Source organism: Ambystoma mexicanum, chromosome 4q (genome assembly GCF_040938575.1).
Source record: "Ambystoma mexicanum isolate Mex_15411 chromosome 4q, UKY_AmexF1_1, whole genome shotgun sequence".
In the NCBI taxonomy this organism is placed as follows: Eukaryota; Metazoa; Chordata; class Amphibia; order Caudata; family Ambystomatidae; genus Ambystoma; species Ambystoma mexicanum.
In genome coordinates, this window is record NC_090928.1 from 638,558,088 (window position 1) to 638,576,956 (window position 18,869).

General features: G+C 44.2%; 1 protein-coding gene across 13 annotated transcripts in view; it reads left to right on the plus strand.

Moving 5' to 3' along the window:
• Positions 1-18,869, plus strand: part of WDPCP (WD repeat containing planar cell polarity effector) — a 3,071,480-nt gene that overhangs the window by 700,608 nt on the left and 2,352,003 nt on the right. The gene's annotated exons all lie outside the window — the stretch shown is intronic.

Genomic DNA, 18,869 nt, shown 5'->3' on the forward strand with positions numbered 1-18,869 from the left:
TGTGTATGAAAGGACTGTGCGATCCATGCTTTCATTTACTTAAATGCGTAAAGTACTTAAATGATTAAAAAGGAAGGAAATAAGACACGCAAGGGTTTACCTACCTTCATTTTTCTAGTCTGAAAGAAAATAACATTACGTGCATGAGAAAGAAAGACCATCAAAAAGCCGTATTTTGTGTGTATATCATTGAAAAACATTAGTTAAGGTGCCGAGATTTAACGCAACAAAACCCTTGAAACTCAGCGGATGTTGGATGTCATGACCAGCTTAACATGTTGCGTTCCCGTTGATGTCCCCCATGATGTCATGTCACTATAATGCCATGTCCGCCATAGTGCCATTTTGTATGTCATTATGAATTATAATTATTATATTATAATTATATAATCCCTTCTCTCATAAAATATATGTGCTCATGGGCTTTGCAACAGGACTGTGCCAAATTGGTCATGACTTCTCACATCCGCTGATTTTCAAGGGGGCTGTTGCATTAAATCTGTGCATTGTAACTTCACCTCAACTACGTTTTTTTTAATGAATTTCAAGGCTTTTGTTATACCATAGTTTTTTTACGGGCCAATAGCCATGACCTTCGGCTTTGTCCACTCTACATGTCACCCCCCCCAATAGATTTCCTTGGGTGCCACTAGCCATAGTCTTCAGCCACATTGTTGAGAGGCAGATGAATGCATCATCTGTAGCTTCTGCCCCTCCCTCAGCCCAATACCTCACGGGTGAGAAAAGTTACTTGCTGAGGCAACCGTAGCGCCCTTATCCCAGGCAGGTACCTACTATTGTAACAATACATGTGCATGCATTAGACACAAAGCAAATGTGCACTCAACATGAAGAACATATTTACTAGGTAAAATATGCATTTATACATGAACATTAACATAGTGTTGACAAGACATGAAGAATACTAAGATGCCTAATGTATATGTTGAATGTAACAATACGCGAATATAGCTCCCTAACATAGTAACAAGAGTGTAATTGGGCAGCCATCTTTAAAATGGAAGCCACGGCATGCTTTTAACTAAACAAAAGTTCTCACGACTGAGTGAATTCAAAACGCGGAATCCGCAAATATACATGTGTGCAGAGCTCAGACAGGATTTGGCAACTAGTGCCAAGGATACAAGAAAATAAGGGAGGGTCGGAGCTGAAGAACAAAGGCACAGGATAGTAATTCCCAGGACGTCTGTTGGATTCTCCCAGATTAATTGAAAGTTATAAGAGCACAACCAGCCTTTGTAGGCCAGGTGCAGTAACATGGCAAGCCAAAAGACACCATGAAGAATAACTACAACACAGCACATGCATTAATAATTTCTGAAATCCCAATAAATAGGAGATAATTCCATTTCATACATGGTCCCATCACACATGACCCATAATTGAAGAACACTGCATATTCTTTAGAAACAAAAACCGATAGGACACTTGGCATACTCCCTACACGTACACAGACACAATGCGCCACACAAGGTCAAATACAAAGAGATTGTCTGATCTCATGGCCTAGGAATGAGGGATGGTAACCTCTTTAAACAATGAACAATCCACCGGCCTCTCTCTCCCCACACTGTCTGTCCCACTCATGTCTTGATAGCCTGTCAATTGTCCTAGGTTGGTTAGCAAGAAGCCAAACTATCAAAACCCTCAGTGTTTCAGTGTTATGCCGCCCATAAAGTAAGGTGCCAACCAATTACTGTAGAGATTACATAGTTTAACCTTTATCAATATAGGGGTTGTCTCAGGAGAAGCCATCCAACAAGTATAACCCAATTAAATGTTTGTACCCTGTAGAGTGTATATGTCTAGCCACCACCACTAATCAATCCCTGTAGGTTTTTGTAAACTGATATGATGTGAAGACATCATTTATGGCAAAGTTGTATTACTTAAATCGTTGTTTCTGGTGGATGCGTTGAGAGTGGCAAGATTTTAATGCTTGTATGCTGTCCCTGCTTTATTTGGATGATAAAGCTGGATTTTGCTTAGCACTTTACTCTGTATTTTAGTGCCATTTGGATTGACTCAGTCCTTTGGGTTATTTGGGACTTTCCTTGGCTGTCTTATTGCTATTTTATTTCTATCGCGATCATACACAAGTGTTTCAGAGCGCGGCAAGGGAGGGGAACAGGGGAGAACAAAACAGTGATTTTACTAGGCCCAGTGACATTGAGAACATGCAAGTGCATGGGAGAGGGGGAGGGGAAACGTGCATGGAAGGGGGGAGAAGTGGAAAGTGCGAAGCAGAGGAGAAACAGATAATAAATAATAAAATCAATAAACAGTTTTAGCGCAGCCAGCAATTTGCAAGTGCTAGGTTTAAGGCAGCAGACAGGGTAGGTCTGATCTGTGCAGGAAGAAAAAGGGGGGGGCTGTATGGGTACAGATGCAGACCCCAGTGCAAAGGGTGGCTTGGAGGCAATGCGGGAGGGTGGCAGGGTGAGCAGTTACTTGGGCCCGGAGGACAGAGGTTGGCCAGGTGCACAGTGCCAAGAGAGAACAGATCAGCAGGGGAGAGGGGGAGCGAAGGCAGAAGAAAAGAGGAAGGGGCTTGAGGTGCTTCCGGAACCAGAGATGGTTCTCCTCAAGTTTTAGAGTGGCAGGGAGGCTGTTGGAGAGGGAGGCCCCAGCTGAAGAGAGAGATCTACCCCCAGCTCGTTTCTTTGAAAAACGACTGACCCTGAGGGAGTTGGAAGTAGAGGAGCGAAGAGCTCGAGAGGGGAGATATTTGCGGAGGGATAGCTGATTTTTGGTATTTTGGACCCAGGCCCCAGAAAGCCTTGTGGACAATGCAGCAGGTTTTGAATTTAATCCTTGCATCTACTTGGAGCCAATGGAGAGATTTCAGAGCTGGAGAGATACGATCCCAGGGCTTGAGGCCAAGGACAAGTCTTGCAGTCCTGTTCTGGATTAGTTGCAGAGGGTGAAGAGTAGAGGCAGGTAGATTTAGAAAGAGGCTATTACAATAGTCCAAGCTAGAGAGAACCAGAGCTTGGGATACCATGAGCTTCTGGGGGAAGGAGAGTAAAGGCAGAGTACCTCTGAGGAGGTGCAGCCGGAAATTTGACTTTTTAGAGACCTCAGAGATGTGGGCGGAGAAGGAAAGGGTGCAGTCAAAGATGACCCTGAGGTTCTTAGCCTCGCAGGTGGGGGTAGGAGGAGGGCCAAGGGAGGCCGGCCAGAGAGTGAGGGGAAAGGATGGTGAAGGTGTGCCGATGAGGAGGATCTCCGTCTTGCTGGCATTCAGACAAAGATCATTGGCGGCACACCAATCTTGAATGGCAGTTAGGCAATCAGAGATGATAGAGGGAGAGGAGGTGGTAGAGGGCAGCCTGAAAATGAGTTCAGTGTCGTCAGCGTAGCACTGGAAATTTGAGCAGAAAGTGGCAATGCAGTGGGCGAGAGTTGCCAGGTATTGGTTGAAAAGCCAGGGCGAGAGGTTAGACCCCTGGGGAACACCACAGGCAGAGAGGAAGATGGATGAAAGGAAGGACCCAAGTTGGACCTGGGAGGGTCGATTTGAGAGGAAAGAGGTCAGCCAGGCCAGAGCCTGATCAGTTATACCCAGGTTTTCACAGACGGTTGAGCAGGATGGTATGGTTGACCGTGTGAAAGGCAGAAGAGAGATCGAGGAGGATGAGGACAGAGGGAATGTTAGAGTCAAGGTTGGAGAGCAGATTTTCACGGATGTTCAGGAGAGCAGTTTCCGTTCTTCTGGCAGCTCTGAAGCCAGACTGGTGATCATGGAGACAGCCAACAGAATTAGAATGAAGGTTAAGCTGAGAGATGAGCAACTTTTCCAGGAGTTTGCCAAGAAAGGGAGTAATGGAAATTGGGCGATAGTTAGCTGGACAAGAAGGATCAGCTGTGGGTTTCTTGAGAAGAGGATGCACAAAGGAGTACTTCAGAGGGGAGGGGAAGGATCCCAAGGCAAAGGGGTGGTTGCAAAAATCAGCATGGGGCGGAGTGAGGGTCTCAATGTGGTCCTTGATGGTTTCAGAGGAACAGGGATTAACCTGTTTTGACGAGGCTTTCATAGATCGGACTTGTCTAGCGATCTCGTCAGGGGAGAAAAGAGGAAAGGACGAGAAGGATGGTGAAGGGGTGGCTAAAGGAGGGTCAGCAAGCACAGATGGGGAGGGGAGTGTAGGGGTGTGGGTGGAGAGGGTGGACAGGATGTCCTGGGTTTTTGAAATGAAGTGAGAGGCAAGGGCATTGCAAAGAGCCTGGGAGGCAACAGGAGGGGTAGATACTGCAGCAGGGTTGGCCAGTTCCTTGCAGATTTTAAAGAGTTCGGCAGAGTTGTTGGATGCCGCAGAGACTCGAGCTTGAATGAGGACAGAGAGTCGGTATTGCCTTTGTAGCACACGACAGGCCAGTTTGTCAGAGGATAAACAGGACGTCCTCCATTTCCTCTCAGCCGCCCTACACTTGCGTTTAAGTGTAGCTAGGTCAGAGTCATACCAGGAATTGCACTTGTCTTTGGACTTCAAACAGATCCTCAGATGGGGAGCAGGTGCATGTGGATCTAGGTCACCTGGCCTAAGCCGCGCCCACCTGGTGCCTTCCTGCTCTTTTTCACCACTTAGCAAGCCACACCCACCTGGTGCCTTCCTGCTTGCCACTCTGTTTCCCTACTTAAGGAGCCCTCCAGCTTCTTTTCCTTTGCAGTTGGGTTGCAGGTGCAAGTGGATCTAGGTCACCTGGCCTAAGCCCCACCCACCTGGTGCCTTCCTGCCTGCTGCTCTTTTTCACCACTTACAAGCCCCCCCCCACCTGGTGCCTTCCTGCTTCCCGCTCTTTTTCACCACTTAGCAAGCCCCGCCCACCTGGTGCCTTCCTGCCTGCCGCTCTTTTTCACCACTTAGCAAGCCCCTCCCACCTGGTGCCTTCCTGCTTGCCGCTCTTTCACCACTTAGCAAGGCCCGCCCACCTGGTGCCTTCCTGCTTCCCGCTCTTTTTCACCACTTAGCAAGCCACGTCCACCTGGTGCCTTCCTGCTTGCCGCTCTGTTTCCCTACTTAAGGAGCCCTCAAGCTTCTTTTCCTTTGCAAATGGGGAGCAGGTGCAAGTGGATCTAGGTCACCTGGCCTAAGCCCCACCCACCTGGTACCTTCCCGCCTGCTGCTCTTTTTCACCACTTAGCCTTCCTTCACCATCACTGTCTTGTGGCCAATGCTGGATATGACTTTTATGGACTTCATTCATTCACGGTGTGTCACTCTTTCTCAACTCTCATGCTGGACTTCCTTTGCATCTTGTACTCATGATGACCCTGAATCATGCTGTTCCCATCTTCATCTTGTATCCTGGCTTGCAACATTGTGTTACTACTGACTTCTGCAATTGTATTCGCTCTCCACGCTTGCTTCTCCACTCTTGTTGACTGCTTAATCTTTTATCTCCTCCTTTCCCTTCTCCCTTTTCCTATCTCCTCCCCTTACTTTCTTCTATGCACTTACTCTATCAGAATTGTCCCTGGACCTAATATGATAGCAACCTAGTCTGTTTCCTCCACCCTCCCATTACTGTTTTTTCCTCCCCACCGCCCCTCCAGGACTATCTGAAATGTCGTCAGGCCTAGTATGATAGTCGCTTGTTTTGTTCCTCCCCTCCCTTTCTGCACCCCTCTCCCTCACCTTTTGTTTTTCTCCGGCTCTACCAGAAATGTTGTCAGGCCTAGTGCGGTAGTCGCCTGTCTGTTTCCATTTCCTTCCCACTCTCCCCCTCCCTTCCTTATCTATGTCTTAGCTCTTGCACTATCTGAAATGTCATCAGGCCGAGTACGATAGTTAATTTTCATATCCTTACTGTTCATGGCCTGTAAGAATGTGGTTGTATTTTCCCTTGTTCCCTCCCTTGCCTTGAAGCGCTTTGAAACACATTGTGTATTGGCGCTTTATAAATAAACGATCATATCATATCAGGGGCAAGAACATCAAGCGTATCAGAAATTGAAGAGTAGAGCAGAGAGAGGCCTGTGTCAGGATGTGAGACAGCCAAAGGTGGAGGGGGGGAGAGAAAGTGGCGGCAAAAGCCTCAACTGACACACGCTTCATGGGCCGAATGTCTGAGAAGGTAGGTGGCAGTGTTGGGGTAGTCTTGGGGCAAAGAGAGGGAGAGATGAGAGGAGAGGAGAGGAGGGAGTGATAGCTCCAGGAGAGAGGAGTGGTCAGAGGGATGGAGAGGGGGAGGTCAGAGGAGATTAAGACATCGAGTGTGTGCTCTGCAGAGTGAGTCAAACCAGAGGGGAGGATGGACAAGGAGAGGGATTCGCAGAGGTCACGGAAGAGTACAGAGGAGGAGCAAGGAGAGTCTAAATGTGTATTGACTACACATTGACTGCGCTACAAAAGATCCAATTGGCTTCAAAATGATTTCTCTTTGTAAATATGAATTCGGCAAGATACATTTTATTAGTTAGTTGAGCCCATTGGTTGTTGACACGTGTTTTGGCCTATCAAGGGCCTTTATAAAAACAAAAAGATATGGGCAAAAATCATATCCATATTCTAAAAACGTTCAATCATACCAATCATATCAATTGATTAAAAATAATAATAAAATGAAATATATATACAATATCGGAGAGGAGAAAGAGAAAAAATGAAGGTTTTTAGTCACCATTAAATGTCAAACAAACAAACTGTACAAATGACAATAAAAGAAACACAACAAAAAAGAGACAAAACAGAGAAAAAATATAAGTATATGTACACATTAGTTCACGTGACCACTAAATAATCATTAATTTCTTTTATATAATCCTTGGTGTTCCGAATCTACAGTCTTGCATATTGAATCATGAAAAAATATATATACCTTGAGTCTCAATATGTATATACTTTTTCACTTCTCAGAAAATGTGACCCATGAACATGCTGAAGCTGGTACAGTTAGTTGAACATTGTCTATCAAATGCATTCCTCATTGATGTAAACAATAGATCCTGCTTACCATATTAGATTCAAAGTAAGGGTCACGGGATAATCCCTGTAATGGCAAAACACAATTTTCTAGAAACTGTACTTTATATTGGTTTAGTCACAAAGTTCCCATTTTCAGTATTGTATACTTCAAAAATGTGCATTTTAGTGCCTGCCCGGCTATAACATAGTCGCCAATTCATGTGCTATGTTGTAATTTCACTAATAATTCTTCAATGTTTCTTAAAGCAGCGATTCACATAGTAGTTTTAAGCTTGAACATATCCAAAATCATGTTCACTTTAATATGGTTGCGGACATAAAATAACGATCGTCCTTAATACCGTGAGCGTACCACAGCACAGTCATTAATACTGTTTCGTTTAAAAATTAGTGTTTCTCGGGCCGCGGACAGTAATAAACATCCCCTTGCCCCTCTTACCTTGCTACGCTGGAAACATCATTCCTCGCGTCAGCACTGCTAGTGAAAGCACTGCCACGCGTGCCCTACTTTGTATACTTGGTTTCCTTGGCAACATCACTTGTCCTTTCTTGATGTTTGGATTAATTCTAGTTGGTTGCCATGTTGGAATGGAGTCCAATACTAATTTCGCTGAATGGATGCCAATGGCAATTACCTTGCGTTGGGGCCAAATAATGTAGCCTCAAGTAGCAAATCTGTTCTAATATTATTCGTTTGTTATCAATTTATAATTTAGGTTCCAAACATTTTACAGCTGCACTTATATTCAATCCTATTTTTAAACAGCGACTAAATTCCGCACTCAGTCAAAGGTACCACATTTAAGTCTAACGACAAACTCTATTTATTGCGGTCTGTGCTGATAACTAATAGAATATTTTCCACAGAGTTTTGGATTTAGCTTGACACGCATATTTTGTTCATAGTACTTTGAAACCCATTAGTCCCATTTAATGTTCGCTTGACCATTTTGTAAATTTATTTTTTGATTACTGATTATGTACCAGATGTTGCATGCTCATATTATACGGTCACCCTGCCTGAGGTGTATCAATCTCACAAACATTATTTCCTACTCACATTATCTCACTCTGAGTAAAAGTGAAAAGGGAAATGGAAAGACAGCAAAAAAGATGATCACTATAATACCAATTTACACATGCACATAGAAATAGTATACATACAGTATCACAAGATAACCAAAATTGGATATTGAATACATATTAATAAACTGTTCAATACTTGCACAAATGAACCATTTCATGTTTGAGATCTATCCTATGTCACAAAAAATGTATTATCTCATTGTCCTGATTCAGACCAAACTCCATTGATCTGAATTTGCAAATAAGTCTCGTTTCCATCTGTCCGAGTGTCATGATGCCTACCTCCAAGGAGCCAGGTCCGACCCAGCAACCCCAGAGGCAGGCATCATTTCCCCCCGGGAAGTGCCAGCGGGCCCAAGCTGGGGCCCTTTGGACACAGTCCTGGCACCTTAGGCGCCAGGCTCATGTTGGACCCCTGTCCTGGTGCCTTAGGCGCCAGGCTCATAAAGGTAGACATGTGTTCAAGTGTGTTAAGGTGCACTTACCTGATGCAGACCATGCTGCTACATCCAGGCCCTCTTGAGGCCTGAATGGAACTACTTTACCTGTGGACCTACTTTCCCCTGGGTGTGGTCGGGGAAGGATACATACTTGATCGGTGGAAGGATACATACCTGGAACTTCTTCCAAAGCTATTTAAACCACGCCCGATCAGCAACTCACGCTTCGCGTTGTTCTGCTCCTCGCAGCTGGACGCTCACCGTGTCAGCTCCTGCATCTGGACTTCACGCCTGTCAGCATCCTGGGTCACCTGCTAAGAGAGAATTGGAGAGAAAGAAGACCTTACCTGCTAAAGCTGCATCACGGAGACTTCACACCGATGATCCTGAAAGGGAAGACATCATTTTAAAAGCATTTCGCTTCGATCGCTGCAGCGCTGCATTTCACTCACCTTTCCTGGGCACCTCCATCTTCAGCAGCGATCATCCAGATCTGCAGCCACTTCCCAGAGCCTAGAGAGAAAAAGATAAGAACACAAGGTGAGAGAAGGAAGGGAATAGGAAAAGCTCAGTTTCCTTCTAAGACTTACCTGTTGGGTCATTCCCATTTCATTTCGGGTCCTGCCGCTTCCTGGCATTCCGGACCCCGGCCCCTATGGGGAAAAAAGACAAAGACATTGAATGAGCGAATGCAAAGACATTACCCGAACGCTCATCCAGAACTTACCTGTCATTTACTGGAACTGCACGTTTGACTTCGGGTCGGCGCCATATCTCCGGCATTCCGAACCCCGGCCCCTAAGGGGAAAAAAGACATAAGCGTTAGCGCTTGCTGCAATAAGACAATGAACATTATTATGAAGCTTGAACTTTTGAACTTGCTACAGAACTCTTACAGCGCCTTACCTGAATAGTCAAGCTTATTTGAACTCCCATCAAACCTCAATCCAGTGATGTAACTGGGTTTCAACGCGCCCCTGCATCAGAAGCAGGATGGAGAACTCATCCTTCCAGACCCTAAGGTGAGACTTCACGGGGAATCGAGGAAGGGTATCGTGGAGGGCAGGAAGGGAGTGGGAGGCTTGAGCATTATTCCGTCAGTAGGTAATACTCCCTTTTCACGCACAGGGGAATATTCCTGCGAGCCAGTGAGTCCATCTTCAGAGTCCTGCGCTTCACCATAGAAGAAGCATCAGCACTCGAAGCCAGACCTGCGCCTCCGTGGGAATCAGGTGAGCGTGACACAGAGTCTCTTCTCCAGGTTTCCCCCTCTTCTGCCTAATTTGACTTTGTGTAGGCCAAAATATGTCTAATTCCTTTTGTCATCCATCTGATGTTTTAGTTGCCAGTGTTGGGCCAGTGGCAATGTCGGATCCTGGCACCCCACTGATGGAAAATGCTCTCAAATACGTATTCTCACTTCTCTTATTGTACTTCCAATGTATATCTGCTTACAGAGGCAAATTATAGCATAGACTGTCTATTTAGAGCGACAGTTTATATTTTCCTTTATATCCATGCGAGTTCCTCTCGCATCCTCAAAAGTCCTAGTGGCTTTGTTGCATAGAGGCACATGGTGCACGTTCCATATTTGCAAAAGTCTGATGTCCTCACATCTAACCAAGTTCTAGTAGGTTCTGTGTTCAGCTCCGGCAGCAATGAGGGGCTCAGAATCATTTTAATCGTTTTAGTTTTACGAAATGTCACCCTAGGTTTGTCACCAATGTAGTCTGCAAGGTGAGGGTCTAAGTTTAAAAGATGCCAATTTTTGTTAAGTATTTTCTTCAATTAAACATTCTCATGACTGAAAGTTGTGATGAAATGTATCTCATTCTGATCCTTTGGGTGCAATCTTAGTAACAAAGTTTGTTCCCATGACGTTTTTGTTGCCTTTTGTCGGGCCGCTTTGACACAGACTTTTGAGTACCCTCTTTGCTGAAAACATTCCTGTAGTAAGTCGCATTATACTTGGAAATCATTAGAGCGGTTACAATTCTGTCTAGCTCTAATGAATTCCCCTGTTGGGATGCATGTAAAGTTAATCTCGGTGTTCTTACGGAATGTACGTGTGGACAGTTTGTTTCCATCCACAAACATCGTCAGATCCAAAAAATTAATTTCAGTTACACTCCCATGGCCCACGATTTCAATTCCAAGTTCATTTTGGTTCATTCTGTTTTTAAAATCATTTAGTTCCACACTCGTTGCATCCCAGATCAGTAGAACATCATCTATAAATCGAATCCATAGTATCACATTCTTTGTATGAGATTCATCTAGATATACTTGTTTTCTTCGTACATCCCCAGAAATAGGTTCGCTAGGGCTGGAGCATATTTTGTGCCCATAGCAATCCCTCTCCTTTGCCTGCAAAACTTGTTGTCGAACATGAAAATATTATTGTCCAATGTAAATGTCAGCATTTCCTTGAGCATCTGTACGTATTGGTAATGTGAAGCAGAGTCATCTTTAAACTCATATTCTATAGTCTTGGTAGCTGCCGAGTGCTCAATGATGGTACATAGAGAGCGTACATCCCAGGTAGCCAGTAGGTGTGATGTTTTCCAGACTACTTTATTTATGATCTTAATTGTATCTGTAGTGTCTTTGATAAAAGCCTTTAATTTGGGCACCCGTGGTCGTAAGACATTATCAATATATACAGAAATCCTCTCCGTCAGCCAGCCTATACCGCTAAGTATTGGACGTCCTTCTGGGATTTTGTCAAATGACTTATGCACCTTTGGAAGAAAATACAGAGTGGGTATTATATGAAATTTGTTAGCCAATGCATTTCTTTCTTCTTCAGAAATTAGTCCCTTCCTGTGCCATTTTGTAATTAATTTCTCCATCTAAAGTAAAATGTCATTTTTCGGGTTTGGAAGCAATTCCTCATAGCATAAGGGTGTCGATAAGTGGTTCAATGCCATCTGAATGTAATCTTGCCTATTCATCACTACAATATTTCCACCCTTGTCTGCCTCCTTAATCACTATACAATTGTGCTTTTGTAGTTCCCTCGAAGCTGATTTTTCTTGTCTGGTTAGGTTAGCCGTATTGGGACTAGTATTCATATTTTCATGTAATTCATAAATGTCTTTGTTGGTGGCTTTGTAGAAGACCTCTATCATATTTTCTGCCGAAAATTGTGGTGTAAACCTTGATTTGGTCTTTAGTTCTTCATCCAGAAGGCATATCTGTTTAATTCCTAATTCATACATGCTGGTATGGATTTCATCCATTCCAGGGTCTTCCAAAGTCTTAAGAAAAAAATGTATGAAATATTAAAGGTGTACCAAGATGATATTAAAGCGAGATGATGCATTTTGTGTGACTTAGGATGGATCTCAAACATGAAATGGTTCATTTGTGCAAGTATTGAACAGTTAATATGTATTCAATATCCAATTTTGGTTATCTTGTGATACTGTATGTATATTATTTCTATGCACATGTATAAATAGGTATTATACAGCTATATCGAACAGGGAAGCGTAACCAGGCTGGACTGGGAACCATAACCTACAGGAGTACCTACAGTAAATGGACTATAGTGATCATCTTTTTTGCTGTCTTTCCATTTCCCTTTTCACTTTTACTCAGAGTGAGATTATGTGAGTAGGCAATAATGTTTGTGAGATTAATACACCTCAGGCAGCGTGACCCTATAATATGAGCATGCAACATCTGGTACATAATCAGTAATCAAAAAATACATTTACAAAATGGTCACGCGAACCTTAAATGGGACTAACGGGTTTCAAAGTACTATGAACAACATATGCGTGTCAAGCTAAATCCAAAATTCTGTGGAAAATATTCTATTAGTTATCAGCACAGACCGCAATAAATCGAGTTTCAGTCGTGAGACTTAAATGTGGTACCTTTTGACCGAATGCAGAATTTAGTGTCAGTTTAAATATGGGATTGAATATAAGTGCAGCTGTAAAATGTTTGGAACTTAAATTATAAATTGATAACAAACGAATAAGATTAGAACAAATTTGCTACTTGAAGCTATGTTATTTGGCCCCAACGCAAGGTAATTGCCATTGGCATCCATTCAGCGCAATTAGTATTGGACTCCATTCCAACATGGCAACCAACTAGAATTAATCCAAACATCAAGAAGGGACAAGTGATGTTGCCAAGGAAACCAAGTATAAAAAGTAGGGCGCGCGCGGCCGTGCTTTCAGTAGCCGTGCCGACGCGAGGAATGATGTTTCCAGCCTAGCAAGGTAAGAGGGGCGAGGGGACGTTAATTTATGTCCGCGGCCCGAGAAACACAAATTTGTAAACAAAACAGTATTAATGACTGTGCTGTGGTACGTACGCTCACGGTATTAAGGACGATTGTTATGTTATGTCCGCAACCATATTAAAGTGAACATGATTTTGGATATGTTCAAGCTTAAAACCATTATGTGAATCGATGCTTTAAGAAACATTGAAGATTTATTAGTAAAATGACAACATAGCACATGAATTGGCGACTATGTTATAGCCGGGCAGGCACTAAAATGCACATTTTTTAAGTATACAATACTGAAAATGGGAACTTTCTGTGACTAAACCAATATAAAGTACAGTTTCTAGAAAATTGTGTTTTGCCATTACAGGGATTATCCCGTGACCCTTACTTTGAATCTTATATGTTAAGCGGGATCTATTGTTTACATCAATGAGAAATGCATTTGATAGACAATGTTCAACTAACTGTACCAGCTTCAGCGTGTTCATGGGTCAAATTATCTGAGAAGTGAAATAGTGTATACATATTGAGACTCAAGGTATATATATTTTTTCATGATTCAACATGCAAGACTGTAGATTCGGAACACCAAGGATTATATTGGTTTGAATAATGTATATAAAAGAAATGAATGATTATTTAGTGGTCACGTGAACTAATGTGTACATATACTTAAATTTTTTTCTGTTTTGTCTCTTTGTTGTTTTGTTTCTTTTATTGTCGTGTACATTTTTTGTTTGACATTGAATGGTGTCTACAAACCTTCATGTTTTCTCTTTCAACTCTCCAATATCGTATATATATTTCATTTTAATATGATTGATTGGTATGATAACGTTTTTAGAATATGGATATGATTTAATTGCCCATATCTTTTTGTTTTGATAAAGGCCCTTGAGAGGCCAAAACACATGTCATCAACCAATGGGCTCAACTAACTAATAAAATGTATCTTGCTGAAATCATATTTACATAGAGAAAGAATTTTGAAGCCAATTGGATCTTGTGTGGCGCAGTCAATGTGTGGTTCATTGATTTCTTGCATAAATCAAGGAGAGGGGGGGTATTGGTTCCTCCTAAAACCACCACACTGACGCGACACTGCAGAAAGGTGCTTTATTTTGGTCGCTGGCATAAGAAGTTGTACCCAGAACAAACCCCCAAAAAACTACTTTACTAAATGTATATTGAGGTCACAGAGGAGGAGTTGTTGAGTGGTAGAGGCCAGGAGGGAGGAGGAGAGGTCTGCCCATTCAGAGAGAAATGAGGTGATTTGACCAGGAGGCCGGTAGATGGTAACCACAGTAAGAGAATGGGTAGGCGAGAAAGAAAGCCTACAGACAAGGCATTCAAAAGAGGAGCAGGTCTGAGTGAGAATGATAGAGGCAGGAATCCACTCAGGAAAGATCAGGGCCACCCCCCACCGGCCAGGAGGATCTGGGTGCTGAGAGGATCTTGTAGCCATCAGGGAGGAGAGTGTCAAAGCTCGTGACAGAGCTGGCCGTGAACCATGTCTCAGTAAGACCAAGGACACCAAGGTCTAGTTCTTCAAGGATGTGGCAGATGTCAAAGGAGTGTTTGACAGCAGAGCAAGAATTGAGAGTGGCAATATGAAGAAGGTTGCCAGCCTTAAAGACCTTCCGGGGAGGGGTACAGATCAGAGGTACGCCCTGCGGAGGAGAAAGAGCCCTAGGAGGGGAGGAGGAGGAGGAGGAGGAGGAGAGAGAGGGCAAGGTAGCCAAGGGGGGAGAGAAGGGGACAGCAGGAGATGAGAGGAAATTGAGGAAGAGGAAATGACTTAACTGATGGTAGCAGAGGTGATGGTTTTCTAAGCGTCGTCTGACTGTCCAGGGGTCCCAGCTGGGTCCCTTGAAGGCTGAAGAGGCAACCTGTTGAGAACGGGAAAACAAGTAACAGAGTGCGGTCGACAGGAGCCCCTTTGGAAAAAGTCCTGCCGGTCCCCACAGGCCGCCCCGTAGGATGTGGTTGGACGTCTGGCTGTTAGGGGAGTCCACGCTGAAGACCCTCAGCAGATACACATATAGGCATGTCAAAATTGGGGAAAAGGGTTTTTTGTATATTTTGAGTTATGAAGAAATGAGAGTTAAAATAGCTTCTGACAAGGGTTGAGAAAGGTCAGGGGATAAGCCTTGTTATGGAGCAGTAATAACAAGAGACTGGTTACTAGGAGTCGCAAAGACAGCTATAGTGTATTCTGTTGTGTAGTAATTGCTGGCGGTAGCCTTGTGTTGTAAGATAGCTCAGGCCTTGTAAAGGTAGATTTTTGTGTATTTCTGGGATGTGGGGACCGAGGAGTGTGGTCCAGTGTGGGAACAGCGAGGTGGGGCATTTGTTGTGCCGCTCAGAATAATTGGGTGACACAAGAGGCATGATCTCGGAGAGAGACTCGGACGTACTAATTGTGAAAAAGTATTGTTGGGGAGGGGTGTGAAAAAGACACAGGGTGAGCGAGAATTGAAATCTAGTTTGTTACGTTGTATTGTGAAGCATTATCATGGCAGACATCCCAATAATCTACTTATGCAAGTCTTGCTCCGATATAAGGACACAATAATGTAATATCACATGCATTGGGTGCGAGACATCGCAGGCAAGATGTTTATGCCCTGGCCACAAGAACGCACTCGTTCGAAGACAGTACTGCAATACTTGTTCCTATTTACATGCTGCATATAAGGGAAAATAACTCCAGAACAGGCTGGGTATACTGGAACTACGGAAAGTGCGCAGAGAAGACGTAGTGGAGCCAAATATGAAAGAATGGATGCTTAATCGGCATGACCATGGCTGTATGACACCCACAGCTCCTCTTCCTCTGTCCCAGTGCGAGGAGCAGTCCTCGAAAGCACAGAGATTATGTATACATGTATGAAAAGCAGTGGCCGGATTTACTAATCCCACATATGCACCTCCTGCATACAGTAGTGAAGACATTATAAGTAGAGAGAAAACGGGGACCAACGGGCACACATGAAGAATATGACGAGCGATGTGCATTGCAAGCGAGAGAGAGAGAGAAGAATAAAAAACAAACAAAAAACAAAAAAGAAAAGACGATCCGGGGGGTGGGGTTGGGGAGACCACAATAATGCCTAATTAATGGTTGTGGGGTGCAGATAATGCTTACACTAGATGGAAAGGGCATCAATGATTCTAAGGAAAAGGCAAAGTAAGGTAGAGAAAGAAGAAGAGAAAATAATGTAGGGGAGAGAGAGAGAGAGAGAGAGAGCAAACAAGGGAATGAAGAGAGAAGGAGAAAAGGTATGAAGAACTGGAGAAGAGGCAAGACTTGGAAAGAAAAGAGGATAAATGAAGGACTGAAAGAAAAACAGGAAGAAAAGGAAAGGGAGAGATGAGATATGGAAGGGACTAGGGAAAGGCAACAACAAGAAGTTGAAATTAGGGGGCCCTACACTCTCAGACAGAGAAAGAGATAGGAAATGGGAACAGAAAGAGAGAAACGCTTAGAGAGACGCCACAAGGAAAATGATGACATTATGAGCAGACATGCACTGTCCGATAACGAGGACGGAGGGGTTTTGAGAAGTTATTGCAGCCTAGATAGGAAGAGCAAGGGTTACATTGGAGCAATAGGAAGTTGGAGAACAGGCAAGCCAGAAAAGGGCAGAAATATAATGTCAGAAGTGATGAGTGGGACATATAAGAGACTTCCCCTGGGACAACTAGATTTTCAGGATAGAGAGGATGAAGATAACGATGATACAATGTTTGAAGACGAAGCCAGGTGAAGCAATGAGGAGGCAGCTCAAGCCCCATCCACGTGTGCACAGATCGGGAAAGAGCGTGGACCGAGATGGAGAAACCGGCGATAAGGCCAGAGCCAGTTCAACAACTGAGAGGCCCGATGATGCTCTCAAACAGTTTAGAAGAGCAAACCCCATATGTAAACAGGCACAGAAATTCACCAGGGCAGAAGAGAGTTAGAATGACAGTTTCAGTAACAAAGACAAAGGATGCTGGTGAAATAGGATGGGGCACAGGGATAAAAGAGTTCCCATTATTAGAGAATGGGGGAGTACTACCACTATATGTAACATGGCCACAGACAGATAGAAACAACTTGATTTATAAATTACTGTCACTTACAACAGGGGCAGGAAAGTGGTTTCATGAGTTGGAAAGATTGACAGCTGGGATGGCTCTATCGCTAGGCGACATAAAAAGCCTATTTGCTGCCATATTGGACGAACAGTCAGCAGACATTAGGAAGCATGCATGATATCCTGGTGTGACAACTCAAAACATTAACCACTACGTGGCACCTTTTAATAATAATAATTGTAGAGCAGAGATTTGGAGGGCACTCAGAATATACTACCCAGACACCTCACATATTGTCACGATTCCTGCCCCTCATGTCCTCAGCCCTCCAAGATGTCAGGCTGGAGCCAGGCCACGATCACCTACATGGCCCTCAATGGCCTCTCCATCTCTCCAAAGACCCACTTGGAGTCAGACTTGGCGCTTGTGGCACCAGACGCACTCACTCCCATAGAATAACATTGGGGATTGGACTTGAAGTGCATTGATCGGGACAGGATGGATGCCCCCACATATTTCAGTTCCCAGAACTGCATGTGCAGTCTAGTCTTTTGGGTGTGGTTCAGCCCAGAGACACCTGGGATACCCAGAGACTATTTAAGCCACGCCCAGGCTGAGAAACAAGCTTTGCGTTTTCTGCACCTGCAGGGTGACACTCACCGTGTTCGGATCGGTCTCCAGTAGGCCTGCATCTTTCTTCTGCGCTAATCTCCTGCAAGAACAAGAACACCGTTAAGAACAGCCTTACCTTGCGGCGCTTCTGCCCATTATTCATCGCTCCTTCTGTTCTGCGGGCATCTTCGGCGGTGTCATTCCCATCCCGGCACGCCGCTTCCTAAGGAAAAGGGAAAAGAACAGAAATAAGGCATTAGTAAGCATTCTGAAAATCTTCGCTTATTTTTAAAGACTGTACAAGCTTCAACCGCTTACCTGAATCCCAGCTGCTCTGGGGAACTCTGTCTCCGGAACTTCTCATCCATTTGCAAGAGGGAAAAGACACTCTAGGTTAGCGTGAAAACATCTAGAGGCGCCGCAAACCGTGCTTACTCACCGCATTTGTTCTTCATAACCGGCATCCACGCTGAAAACATTGCGGCACCTAAAAGACACAGAAAAATAACTCGGTTCAATACAAATACGAAAGGGGTGCATCGCGCATCGTGCTCTCACTCACCTTCAGCGCTATTCATCTCAGCAGCACGCTGCCATCCCCGGACGCCGGCCATCATCTAAGGAAGAAAAGGAACGAAGTTAGAGAACTGTTCAAAAGACTCCTTATACTTACCTGTCAGACTCTTGCCAGTGAAGTAACTATATATCATAAACAAATAATCAGGATAAAGAGATCCGATAGAAAAACAAAATGGTGCTGTGTGTGTGTGTATTTATTTTGCAATCACACAAAAGTTATGGGTGGCTCAACAAAAGTTTGTTTTTCTATCGGATCTCTTCATCCTGATTATTTGTTTGATATGTATACCCACCTGGGTAAATCAGGACCCCGCCAGGTGCCCTATAGTTTATACTGCAGTGAAGTAACTAGGCAGCAACGAGCCTGCATCAATCAATGCATGTCATGATCTCTGCTTCCAAAAGATCAGGACTTGCCCGACTCCCTTGGAAGCAGACCCATAACCCCGGTTCCGAGTGCCAGCCAGTCCCAATTGGGACCTTTTGGACCCTGTCCTGGCGCCAGTAGCACCAGGCTCATAAAGATGCCCAGTCCGAGCGCTGGAAGCGCCGGGCTCATAATGCTTGGGTGGACTTACCTGCAGCAACAAGTATCCCCCATAGGACAGCCCACAGACAGATTTGATGTGTCCATCCTATCAGTTACACCAGACCCACAAGAGGAATCAAGAGTTAGAGAAACCGTAGATGACAAAACATTTTCCTTTTCTAGTAAATACAGGAGCCACACGATCCTGTGTTACAGAGGGAAAATTCCCAATGTCGGGTATATCCATGGGCGCACACAGATTTTCTGGGGCAACAACTAAGGTTTCTTATACAGACAGCTTACCCATCACTTTTGGACAACACAGCATGACTATGCTG